Genomic DNA, 12,724 nt, shown 5'->3' on the forward strand with positions numbered 1-12,724 from the left:
CAAAGAGAGCAGGATATCTTTTTTCAGCTGATCTATAAATACAGCCGTGCCTCACAGAGATAACCCCAAGGCCCCATGGCTTTCACCCGCTCATTCAGTCACCAGTCTGACCGTGTGGCCTTTTAAGGTCACTCAGTTGTAGTTCATTTGCTCACATACTTCCTCAGTGATTCCTTTTCTACACCTACTTTCTCAGATTGTACTTCTTGTTTCCATTTCTTTTTTTATCCTCCTCACTGCCATATCTCCTGGAAAGTGGGCATCCAGTCCTCTCATCTGATGTCTTTCTTTTCATCATTTGTAATCATCGTCAAAATCCTGCACACACGCACACACACACACACACACACACACACACACACACACACACACACACACACGCACACGCACACGTGCACACACACACACACACACACACACACACACACACACACACACACACACACACACACACGCACTTCGTTACATAATACACAATATTCCTATAGCCTTTGATACAGTTGGAAAGGATGCCAAGGGTCAAATGGCAAAGATCTGCTCTCCTGTGACGTTTGTCCCCTACTCATGTGTCTCATCTGTCTCTACCTCCCTGTATTCCCCTTCACAGGGGAAAACACATTGACTCCCGAGTGTCCAAAGTGTTGGATATGGTATCTGGGTCTAGTAGAGACAGGCACGCACATGGTTTCTAAGAAAATTTGAAGCACTATTTTTTGCAACCCCACTCTCACTTGTTCACGCTGGAACACCACCCTCCATCACCCCCACAGCTCCTCTCATCTCTCTCTCTCCTCATCCCACTTCTCTCTCTCTACTCATCCCACACTCTCTCTCTCTCTCTCTCTCTCTGAGGCAGGTATTCCTGACACAGTGGTCCCTGGACTCTCTCCAAAGAGAAAATGCGTCAGCAGTGTTCCATTAAGACTGAAGTGTGCTATTTGTAACAGGCCATAAAGACATTAGTGCTTTGTTAAGTGTTGAATCAGTAAGTCTCTGTGTGTAAACAGTAGCTATACAGTATGTATTTATGGCTCTTTATTGGCCTTGTATGTGTATACATGTATATAAGAACTATACAGAGGCATGGCTATCAGTCTTTTTAGTTTGGCATAATATAAAACTGCAAGTACAGATACTTAATTTCCATGAAATACTCTGTACTCTGTTTCTGTTTAACTGTAGATAATAGCTCACCAATGTTTTCATGAATACCACTCTAAACAGATTTAAAATGGGCAGCTGGGACAAACAGGAAGCTTTGGGCCAAATTGATGTCAGGTGACAGTTTGCAGTAGGAGGACAGAAGAAGATGTTGTACTAGTTCCAGAGGACGAGACTGGAAATAGATTAGATTAGTTTGCCTGTAACAGACATGCGGCATCTTCCCCTTCATGCATCCAATGTGCTTTTGCTAAAAGACCTTTACCACATGAAACTGGAGCCCATATTTAAATCACATGCGTTCACCACGTTCCTCATTTATTGCCATTACGATTAATTACATTAATATGATAGTATTTAACACAAGCTTGGGTAGGGTGAGATGTAATGAAATATAGTCAATTACTGAGTTAGTTAGTTAGTTAGTTTGTTAAATATTAGATGGAAAATGTGTAATTAGTAAAGCAGGTCATTGGATTGGATTCATTTGGCCACAAAAAGAGTGGGTCAAAAAACTAGTCCACGTATATTCTTTTATTTCAATTTCAACATCTCAATATTTTTTCAATGCAATGCATCATTTAGCAACTTGAGCAATTGTTTGTTAGCTAATGAGCTTAACCATTGTTTAAAGTATCAACCATACTACTGTGGCAGACTCAAATGAGCTGATAAGCACTCTACTGATAACGATTGAAACAAAATTCAAGCTACAAGAAAAAAAGATGAACCCGAGACACTTTTGCAGTATTGTATTGGAAGTATTTTCTTGAAATCTGAAGGAGAGGTGTTCACGGCAAATTTATCTTCATCTTGCACAAATAGAATTGCACTTAGACGCCCATGTGTTGTCCATTTTTGAAGTTGAAGTGATGGAAATGATGCCTGGAACAGAAGGTTAATTCGACTGTTGCTGTTGTAACCTCGCAAACAAAGTGGAGCATTTATGCCACGTTCCATTAAACCTTGGAATTTCCGACCCCCAGAGTCCGAAGTGTCAACCGGAACGCCCCCTCAAGTCAGAATTTTGACTCGGAAGGTCGGAGGAACCTCACAACCCCCGACTTCGAAATCCAAGATGGCCCCTCCGTTTATCAACAGTAGTGAAAGTTGTAGTTTTTGCTGTTTAATCTGTCATTAAATGTGTCGTACACGTAGTACTGTACAATAACTGTCTGACGTTTTTCTACAGTGTTAGTGTGCGTGAAGTGCAGCGTAATGCGCTAGTATGAACAGTTTTTTGCTAACAATGGCTAGCTGCCTAATGTAAACATTGTTCTTGTACTACTGAGGCACATTTAACTCGGGTTATTCGGATGTGACGTCATTCAGAGAGCCGAGCTCATTATTCTTAAAATCCTTATGTCAGAATTGGTTAAGAGCATTGGGGATTTTTTTTTAAATCATTTTAAAATGAACGTATTTTAAATATGTGACTAAATTAGTATTTTCAAATGTATTAAGCTCTGATTTTATTTTTGTAATCTGATTATAATCATAATAACATGTAATCTATAACTACCCAGCCCTGAGTGTGGGAAATAAACTATTCAGCTCAGTTCCCTTAATTTCAGACATCTGCTCTAATTTATACCTCAAGGGACAAATCTGTTTTATGACCAACTGAAAGACTGCACAAGACATTCCCTCAGTCTCGGCCCCCCCAGCCTCTGGTTTCTTTCCGCCTTCAGCTGGCACTCAGTCCTACCTCCCCCCACCCCACCCTCTGGATCCAGGCCTCCGACTCAGCTGCTAAAGCCAGCGGATAAAGCTGCAGCTGTCTGGGCACTGCACGACTATCGTGATGCTAAAGCCTGGCGCTTACTTCTGTTGCAAATACAGCCGTGTGTAAAGGTCAAGCCAGGCAGACCCCATCATCACCAGTAAACCGTTAATCATTAGAACCACAGCAACCACTTGAACTTGAATTTCTCTGAGTCATCCAGGATCCATCTGATCCTCTGGAAGAACTTCACTGCACTGCCGGTCAAACGGATTGAAATAGATCCCAGCCACTGATTTTAAGGAATGTGCAGTGTCATCATGAAGATCTCCAATGGGCAATTAACCGATGAAGAGGGACAGAATCGTTTTGGACTCCCACAGTGGGTGTAAGATGAACTGCAGCTTAACAAGTGGACGACAGGAGAGACTTTGAGACTTCAGTCGCGCTTTCATCAGATGTTTGCTACCCACTTGACTAGATTACCTTCTGAAAGGGAAATTTGTGGAGAGTATTTGCTGTCCTGCTGGGATTAAGAGGAGAGGATCATTATTACATCCCTTCACACAAACGTTCAATAAAGCCAGTTAGTTTAGCTTTGCAACTGCAGAACAGATGAAGCTCCTCACCGGACGCTTGAACCAGACTGTATGGAGATAGGAGACTCTTCAGGAGGTTTCTGCTCCCAGCCAGGAAAAAGTCCCCCATAAATCCCAATAAATTTATTTTTTTCATTTTTTAATAAAAATACATTACAATACAATAATTGATTATTGATGTTTAAGGGTAGATTTGTGTCCTCGGACAGAGTCGGACTCACTGTTATAATCACATTAGACATGCTACAACTCTTGTCAACTATCAAACCAATCTGAAAACAGTAATTTTCAGCTGCAGCTTTCAGTCGTCTGGTGAACAGTTTTTTTTTTAAACACTTTATTTTAATTCCTTTTATTGGTTTTAAGTACCTTATTATTTGATTGGTTTAATTATTATTTTATTTAATCATATTTTATTCCCAAATTTTAATTGGTGTGTTTTTCATCAGTGTCTAATATTTATCTTAACATAGTTTCTACATAGTTTTGTGGTTACAATTTCTTTGAGCAGCATATTGTGCCTCCACCTGGAATGAAATTTGCTATATAGCTTTGCTTGCTTACTTGTTTCCTCCAGTATCCATGCTAAGCTAACTGGCTGCTATCTCTGGCCTTACATTTAATTAACAGAATGAATTGTATAACACTATGTTCTGTTATTATTAGTACCCGACATAATTTACAGCTGTGATAATGGCATTACTTGTCTTGAGTAATCCAATTCTGGTGTCAGGACACTGTTGACACCAATTAGTCATATGGATTAAATTCAGGTTAATGGTGCATTTTGTACCTTGTGAGTGTCCTGAGACACGGGTGAATGCAGGAGCTGCAAGTACTTCAATTGCTGGGAGAAGAGAGCACTTAAGTTCCAACTATTCATATCGAAGCCAGACACAGATGAGTGTGGTTGCTTTGCATGATATCTCACCACTGTGCGGTGACAGGATGATTTTAAACCCAATTATCCTTATAAATAAATACGTGTGAACAAATCCAGAAGTAGAAGAAGCACTCACTTATTTTACTTGAGTAAAAGAACCAATGTCAGAGTCTGAAACTGGCACTTAAAATTTGTAAGTAAAATTACTTAAAATACTACTACGTATAATAATAATAATAATAATAATAATAATAATAATAATAATAATAATAATAATAATAATAACAATATTATAATAATAATACATTCTTGAATGTTGAATGTTTTATTTATACGAAGCTTTATTTATCGACTTTTTCTTAACAGAGTTACAAAGTGCTTCACAAGAGGGTAAAACAACAATAAAAGAAAATAGAAATGAGAACATTTAAATAAACTAAAATTCCCTTTAAAGCTTTAACAAACATTTCAAAGCAATATAAAAGCAGCAACAGTAGCATTTCTGATCTCAGCTGGTTAAGTCATTCCAGGGATTAGGGGCCCGAACGTCAAAAGGAAGATGGTCTTCAGTAACCAAACAGTCTCTGAGAACTACCAGGAGACTATCAGCTGATCTAAGATGGTGTGCCATTATCAATAAAATGTTTAAATCAATGCGAAAACAAACAGAAAGCCAATGCAGCAAGGCTAAAACAGGGTTGTGGCCACGTTTTATTGAATTTTGTACAAATTGACGGTAATGTAGGGATGTCTGAGTAATACCTGGACTTTACAATAGGGGTCAGACTTTTGGACCCCACTGTAAGCGTTGTTAATAAAATGCACTTTAAGTACCAAAGTAAAAATAATTGTTCTAGATCTAAAACTCCCAAAGTGTCTGCTGTATTACTGCATACAGTATTATTAGATGGTTACCGATGCAACAGTTCATAAGTAGGGTTTTACTATTAAAGCTGCTGGAGCTGGAGCTACTTTTAACTGCTCTGTACATGGTGAGAATAGCTGAGTTCTGCAGTCAGGGTCAGGCCCCTCTGAAGGGTCACCAGATAAAGATGAGAGGTTGTGAGATGATTGAAGGAAGAGCAGAGTGGAAAAAACACAAAGATGTGCAGCAGAAAATGTTATTCTTTTTCTTTTGTAAAATATTTTGTGAAATAATGACTCATTCCATGATGTTGGCTCTTCAGATTTTGTGTGAAGCCTAACCCTATCTGACAAGCTTAGAGGAGAAGTGTGTCCTTGGTGGTGCTGCTAATAGAGACGAAAAGGGTAACAAGCCTAAAACTGGTGGTTTGATTTTTAACAATGGGCTGTTTATAAGCATATGTAATTATTATCAAAACAACAATATTTTCCATTTAGATAAAACAAACCTTTTAAAATTCAAACTAAAAGTATTCATGCGGTCACTTCGTCACCTAACATTGAATTTATGATGATGATTAAAAGCCTCCTGTGCTCATTCTCACTCTTTCTTCGCTTGGTGCAGTGGCACTGATGTGGGTCTATATATGACCCGGCAAAGCCTCGGCCATTTAGGCTGGTGTTGTGTTCCCAGGCTGCTAAATCCCTGCGGAGATTGGTGGGATGTTTCGACCCAATGCAGTCGCTGGGCACTTTATTTAGACGCTGGAGTTTCTTTCTTTTCTCTTTGTTCTTTCTGCATTGACGGACACGGTCAACTTGACACCGACGCCGAACTGCAATTCCAGAATCATCTTGATGTTAGTTTGACATGCATCAGTTCGAGGCAGGCGTTTATAGAGATTCTGTGAATAGGTAGAGAGGAAGGGATCCTTGTGTTAATATTTTTATGTGGAAAAATGTTTTCCAAGACTAGGATCTGATGTTATTTTGTTACCCTCTGTACACATCAGGGAGATAAGGTGATTTAAGGTGGTTTTCATTGCCATCTGATGTATGGACTGGATCTGCGTGGATTTGTTTGGCTTCCTCCATAAAGTCAACTACCACCTCCTCCATCCTTCTGATGCTGCCTCAGTATAAAATCAGATTTTTCTAAATACCTTTCACTGAACCTGACCTTAATAAGTTGGTTATTCCTCTTATGCTCTCATTCACTAGAGGGTAAAAGACTGCAGCAGTCTTATCTGATCTCACTTATCTGGACAACAACTGGGCCCCTCTGTCTCTGGCTCTGTTTATCTTGCTAATTCTGTCTGCTGCAAAACAAGGACAGCTGTCATGGTGGCACTCTGGCAGCGAGGACCCCATATCTCAGAATACAGATCCAAAAGATCTTGGGGGGCGAGAGGAAAGATCGAGGCTGCATGGAGGTGTGGTGGCAGCTGTGCACACCGATCCCCACTTTGTAATGCTGTTAGGTTTCCAGTTATTTTACTTTGTCTGCTTTGGTGAAAAGTTGAAACTGAAAGGCCTGTTGACAATTTTGTAAAGACGAAAAAAGGACGAGTGCGCAGGTGTTCATACCCAGTGGTTAAAGGTTAAGTGGGTAGGATTTAGCGGCACCTAGTGGTGAAGTTGCATCTTGCATCTGAACAGCCCTCGCCTTCAGGTCACGCATAAAGAAAGGCCCTCTTTAGATCTAGACTTTGCTTTGTCTGGTCTGGGCTACTGTAGAATCATGGTGGTCCAATATGGTGGACTCCACGGAAGAGGAACTACTCTTGATGTTAAATATTTAAACTGCAACTATTCTTAGTTTCAGGTAATTTGACACAAAAACAAAAACATACAAGTATGAACATTATATTACATTTATGTCAATAGATCCTTCAATCCTTCACACTGGATCTTTTAAATCAGCTATTTATCCTCCTCCATTTAGTTGATATGAAATATTCATACGTCTGCCATAAAAAGACGAGATTTCTGCCAGTTGGATACGATCGCTGCCATATTGCACCAATGACGTCAAGGAGAGCGCCATGAGTCAGTCTCAGCTGCCAATCATGATGTTTGTCCCCATTTTTGAAGCGTCGTTAAGACCACACTTACCAGACCCATACACTTGAATCAACACCAGTGTTATGAGAACCACAGAAAATGTCAGAAACCCTCTTTGAGGAAAATTATTTTAATTTGTATTTTGACTTTTTAGTTTGGATCCATGACCCATTCACCAACATTGAGGAGGCTGGGCTCATGACCTTTACTGCAGCGAGATGCCTTGGATTCACATTTGGGGAGCAGTCATGTCGTCCATCTTTATCTACAGTCAATAGTCAACAATAATAATTCATAGTCTGTTTCTCTAACAAACAGTCGGAATCTGATAGAAAAAACTAGAGCTACAATACACAACTCTTGTTTCAATCTGCTTTACTCATGTGCTTCCCCTTTTTTTCTACTGTATAATATGATGCAACCCTGATATAATTTGCGTTGGTATTTGCCAGTGGGACCAAACATTATTTGTATTTAACTGGTTTGCAGATTTGTTTGTGATAATGTTTATATGGTTATGTGCAAATACGTAAATCTATCTACATCCCTGAAACCTTGAAATTACATCGTAAAGCTATTTGTTATACAAAGTAAACACTAGGTTTTCACACAGGGCATGTTGGAATGCTTTAAAAGAAGCTTACTGTGCTCGTGGTCATGTGAGGCTGCTCTGTGTGATTTTCATTAAGAGTCTGAAAGGATCTCTGTGAACAGTCCTTATACTGTACAGGCCTTTCAAAGTACACACAGAGTGAAGTACACAAAGTACACAAAAATCTTTTAAGATTCTCTGAACTAACAAAGTCCCCCCCCCCCGTGTCATACAGCTCCACCAGTGGCTAACTGGACATTCAAATGTTATTGACTGATTGTATAACAAAAGCGGGGGGGAAAAAAACCTAACTTGATTAACTCTACTTTTCCATTTGAAATTAAATAATCAAATAAGAATTTGTTTATCTTAACATCTTTAATGTTTTAATTGAATGCATGAATACGATGTGAATCACTTGTTATTATGGTTCTATTATTTGTACTAATGTACAAAGTAAAGTCTTTCTCTTGCTGCCACATCAGAAACACACACAACCACTGTTTCCCTGGGCCTGCAGGCCGCAGAATGGCAGACATAGCAAAGGAGCCACTGCCTTATCGCGTACATCATCACTTCCAGTCGTGGGACATAAAGACGGGCGCCTTTCTGCCAAAATAAACACCCAGTCTCATCAGGGCTGTAACTGTAGCTTGGCTCTCAGTGGTCACTCAGTGAGATGTGGAGCGGCTGGTGAGAATATGAAGGCGTGCGGATCTGAGATGGAAGACATCCTGGCTGCAACGGTAGGAGGTAAAGTGTTGAGAAGTGTTACTAAGTCTCGATGAAAAAAATCAAGATGGAGTGTAATTCCTGTCATTCTGCACTTTAACAGGAGCTTTGAATTCCCTGCCCGGATGAAATATCTCCTCCTATAATATTATCTCAGTCACAGACCACAAGCATTGTACTTTGTCATGTCAAATCAAATCCAACCATTAAATCTAGTAAAACCAGATCTACATCTTGTTGTGTCAACATGCACCTCAGCTCTTTCCAATTATGCCGGAGCTGGCTGTGTCAAACGGGCCTATTGTCAAAAGTGCATCTCAAACAAATAAGCGTGTGCTTGTACTTAGTCGCCTAATTGCATTCTTATCAAACTGTTTTGTTGGGGTATGAATGTCATTGTATGCACTGAATGAGAGGCACCAGTGGGTTGGTTACTGTGACATGACTTTGTGGTAACGAGCTGGGAAATGTTGGTATGTGTGACGTGCACATTTGTTTAGCTTTTCTGTCAGGGACGCTCTGCCCCCTTGTGACAGAAACCCCAACACTTCAACAGCCAAACGTCCGCAGGGTGGGATTTGTGTTGTTTCACCCTCAAACCATTTTCATTTGCTTTAGTAAGACTCTAGGATTAGTATGAAGAGACTTATACTTTTACTTCTCTTTCCAGTGTTAGAACAAATCAATAGATAAATTAATAAAAAAAACAAACATGTGGAATAAGGAACAAGTGAGTTAAACGCAATTGTTCTAGGAAAACTGTTTAAACAACCATTTTGTAAGAATCCACCAATATTTTTCAATTGTCTTACATTTTTAAAGTTTTGTTTGAGATATTTTGGCTCCAGCACTCCTGCAACCCTCAAAGGATAAGCTGTATAGATAATGGATGGAAGGAAGGATGAATGAAAGGATGAATGAAAGGATGAACGGATGAACGGGTGAATGGAAGGCTGGATGGATGGATGGATGGATGGTTGAATGGATGAATGGATGAATGGAAGGATGGATGGATGGATGGATGGATGAAAGGATGAACGGATGAACGGATGAATGGTTGAATGGATGAATGGATGAATGGAAGGATGGATGGATGGATGGATGGATGGATGGATGGATGGATGAATGGAAGGATGGATGGAAGGATGGATTGATGCATGGCTGGATTGATGGATGGATGGATGGATGGATGGATGGATGGATGGATGGCTGGAAGGATGGATGATGGAAAGATAGAAGGATGGAATGGACTATGGATGGGTGGATTCTGCCACGATAGAGGGAGTTTCTACTGTTTTTGTTGATTTTAGGATTCAACGTTTGTCATTTTAAATGACTTTTTAAACTTTTATATATTTGCTTTGATGAATTAAAGCAAATATATAAATATACAATTAAAAATTAATTAAAAATTAATCCTGCCAAAGCCATGAATACTCATAAATCTATGAAATTCACACACTTCATACAACTAACAATGAACTGATGATCTCATTTCTGATGACCTTAAATAAATCTTTTGAGTTGTGCATTGGTGTATTTGTCTTTTTGTTACTTGCTGTACATGACAGAGACAAACATGTCCATTCATTGGCCTATGATGAATAAAATAGAAACTGTCTGTAGATGAATGAGGTTTATGAATCACTGTATTAATCATGTCTGCTATTCATTGAACTCACGAATATGACTAATCGACTCAGGTTTAACAAATAATTCCTTGATACAACAAAGTTAAAGTAATCATTTGGGGTGTAATTCCCATTATGGTCAGCAAGAGGCGCCATACTCCCCTGAATGTGTCTTTCTCCTCTGGCGTTGTCCTGGTCCCGGCGTTAGTGACGTCACCAACCAGACAGGCGATCAAGGTGGATGAAGAGAGCAGGATCAAACCGGAAATGATATGTTCCTACAAAGTCTTTTCTTCTCAGTGGCTCATTGTTAAGTGAAATGATACATGATCCTGATCCTGAGTAAAGCCAGGACAAAGAAATAGAACATGCATAACCATAATAATAATAATATGGGGGTCTGATAGATATGGATAGGAAAGTGAAATACAGTTAATTATAAATAACATTTCTGCAAATAAATATTTCATAACCAATACATTAACATATGGCCTCACAGCTTCCCTATTAGTTTAAAATTTAATTATTTTCAAGTGCTGCTTTGATTTTTGTTCATAAATTTTAAATGTTTGTATGTACGACGTAGTTATAGTAAATTAAATATTGATGATATGTGCTTAGTTTTAAATTGTATCTGTTATAGTTTGAGAGCCACACGTGTACATATTCCTAACATGAATACTTTACCAATAAAACCCAATATTTTGGTATTGAATATACTAATAAGAAATATATTCAAGTCAGCTCAACTTCAAACAGCTGAAAGAATTAAGTGTTGAATGCATTTGTAAATAAAATCAGATAAGACAATAAATATTGATAGTAATATAAAAACCGAAGGAATCATTCATGCAGAATTTAAAACCTCTTTTAAAATTGCTTCTTAAAAATGATATAACTAATGTCAGCTTGAAAATTGCCTCTAATTAATTTTCTGTTATTTGATAAATGAAGGAATTGTTTAAATTCTGCTCTTAAGGACTGGATGGTTCCTGGATACCTGGGGAGAAAACCACCACGTATAGTGGAGGGTCAATACAGGCCCAGTAACATATTTTTATTTTGTGTTGTTGAGCTATTGGAAATCGAATATAGCCAGTGTATGAGAAAAGATGGGAAACAATAACTGCCTTGCATATTTTATATTGTGTAGATACACACGTTCATAAGATTTATGAATGTATAAGAACCAGTAAATATCATAAATAATAATGTAGTGAAAATATGTTGGTGTGTGGGTACCTTTACATTGCGTATTTATATTAATATATATATATACCTAATGTGATATGTCTATATACCCCTGCCCCTTTTTTGCTCTTTTGATATGCTTTTGTGATAATTAAGGTAAAATACTTTTGGAATTCTTTTGCTTATTATAATTATTACTCAATTATAAATGCTCGATGTCATGAATAAAAAAGAAAGAAAGCCAGTATAACTTTATTACCTACACCAAGGTTATGTTTACATGTTTTTTTATTTGTTTGTTTGTTAGCAGGATAACATCAAAACTACTGGACGGATTTCCACAAAACTTGATGGAATGTTGTGGTATGGGTCAGTGAAGAACTCTTATTGGTACGGATCAGGATCACAAGGTGAATCCATGGATTTTCATTGATTTCTCACAGAGTAATTCATGGTTTTAGATTTTTTTTAAATCAGGCATGGCTAGAGGATTGAGTGTGTGCAATTTGGTGCTGATCCAAATAAAACAACATCTGTATCTAGTGAATTTAAATGTTGCTTCATTAAGGGTCTGTTGGCCCTTTGGCTGAGTTATAAACTCTCCTGTACTGCCTGAAATGTGATGTTTTATTTTGACAGACACGACAGGAAGTGCTGCGCTCCTCGTGTCTACCTTGTTAGCAGTGATTGAGGTGGAGGATGTGAGGCTGCGACAGAAAAACAATCGAGCACAGGTCGACTTCGCGTCCAGCTCCTGATTCCACAGAACAGAAACACGCACCAAACCGGAGCACGTGTGGATTTAAACGTCGTTTGCGTGGCTCCACTTACGCGCAGTTCGCACGCAGCTTTTCCCCTTTTTCTGCGTGTTGTCGCGGTTTTCTCTCCGGAGTGAACACTAAGGTAAGACCGCAACATCAACTGTGTTAAGTTGGAGCGCCGGGTTGTCTTTGGCGTCCTTTTAGTTTAAAGTGTCATTTACGCATCGCAATGTCTCCGCTAGCACCGGGGAAAGTTGCGACAGGAATCGCGTGTCACTCGTGTCACTTTGTGGACGTGACGCTGCCTCTTTGTCCGCTCAGATGCGGCTTGATAACTAAAACACTGCGCCCGGTTTGCGTTGCGTTCGAGCTCCGCGGGATTAAAACACCAAATCTGCGGGGTTTATTTACTCATTCTACTTCTAAACACGTAGTTTGAATGTGTCCACTCATCTGTTTTTGCAACATTTCTCACGCAGCTCTTCAGAAAGGCCCGTGAGCTCAGGTCTGAATCTGATTTCTA

The 12,724-nt window shown here is 39.1% G+C and overlaps 1 protein-coding gene across 2 annotated transcripts in view; it reads left to right on the top strand.

The window, feature by feature from the left end:
- Nucleotides 1-12,059: 12,059 nt before the first annotated feature.
- nck2a (NCK adaptor protein 2a) overlaps nt 12,060-12,724 on the top strand; it is a 32,044-nt gene continuing 31,379 nt past the window's right edge. Inside the window, exon 1 of one of the 2 annotated variants that reach the window (XM_034574560.1) lies at nt 12,060-12,343. The gene's annotated coding sequence lies outside the window, so the exon portion shown is untranslated. The remainder of the gene's footprint in view (nt 12,344-12,724) is intronic. The other variant, XM_034574561.1, reaches the window with a different exon arrangement.

Source organism: Hippoglossus hippoglossus, chromosome 21 (genome assembly GCF_009819705.1).
Source record: "Hippoglossus hippoglossus isolate fHipHip1 chromosome 21, fHipHip1.pri, whole genome shotgun sequence".
Lineage (NCBI taxonomy): Eukaryota > Metazoa > Chordata > Actinopteri > Pleuronectiformes > Pleuronectidae > Hippoglossus > Hippoglossus hippoglossus.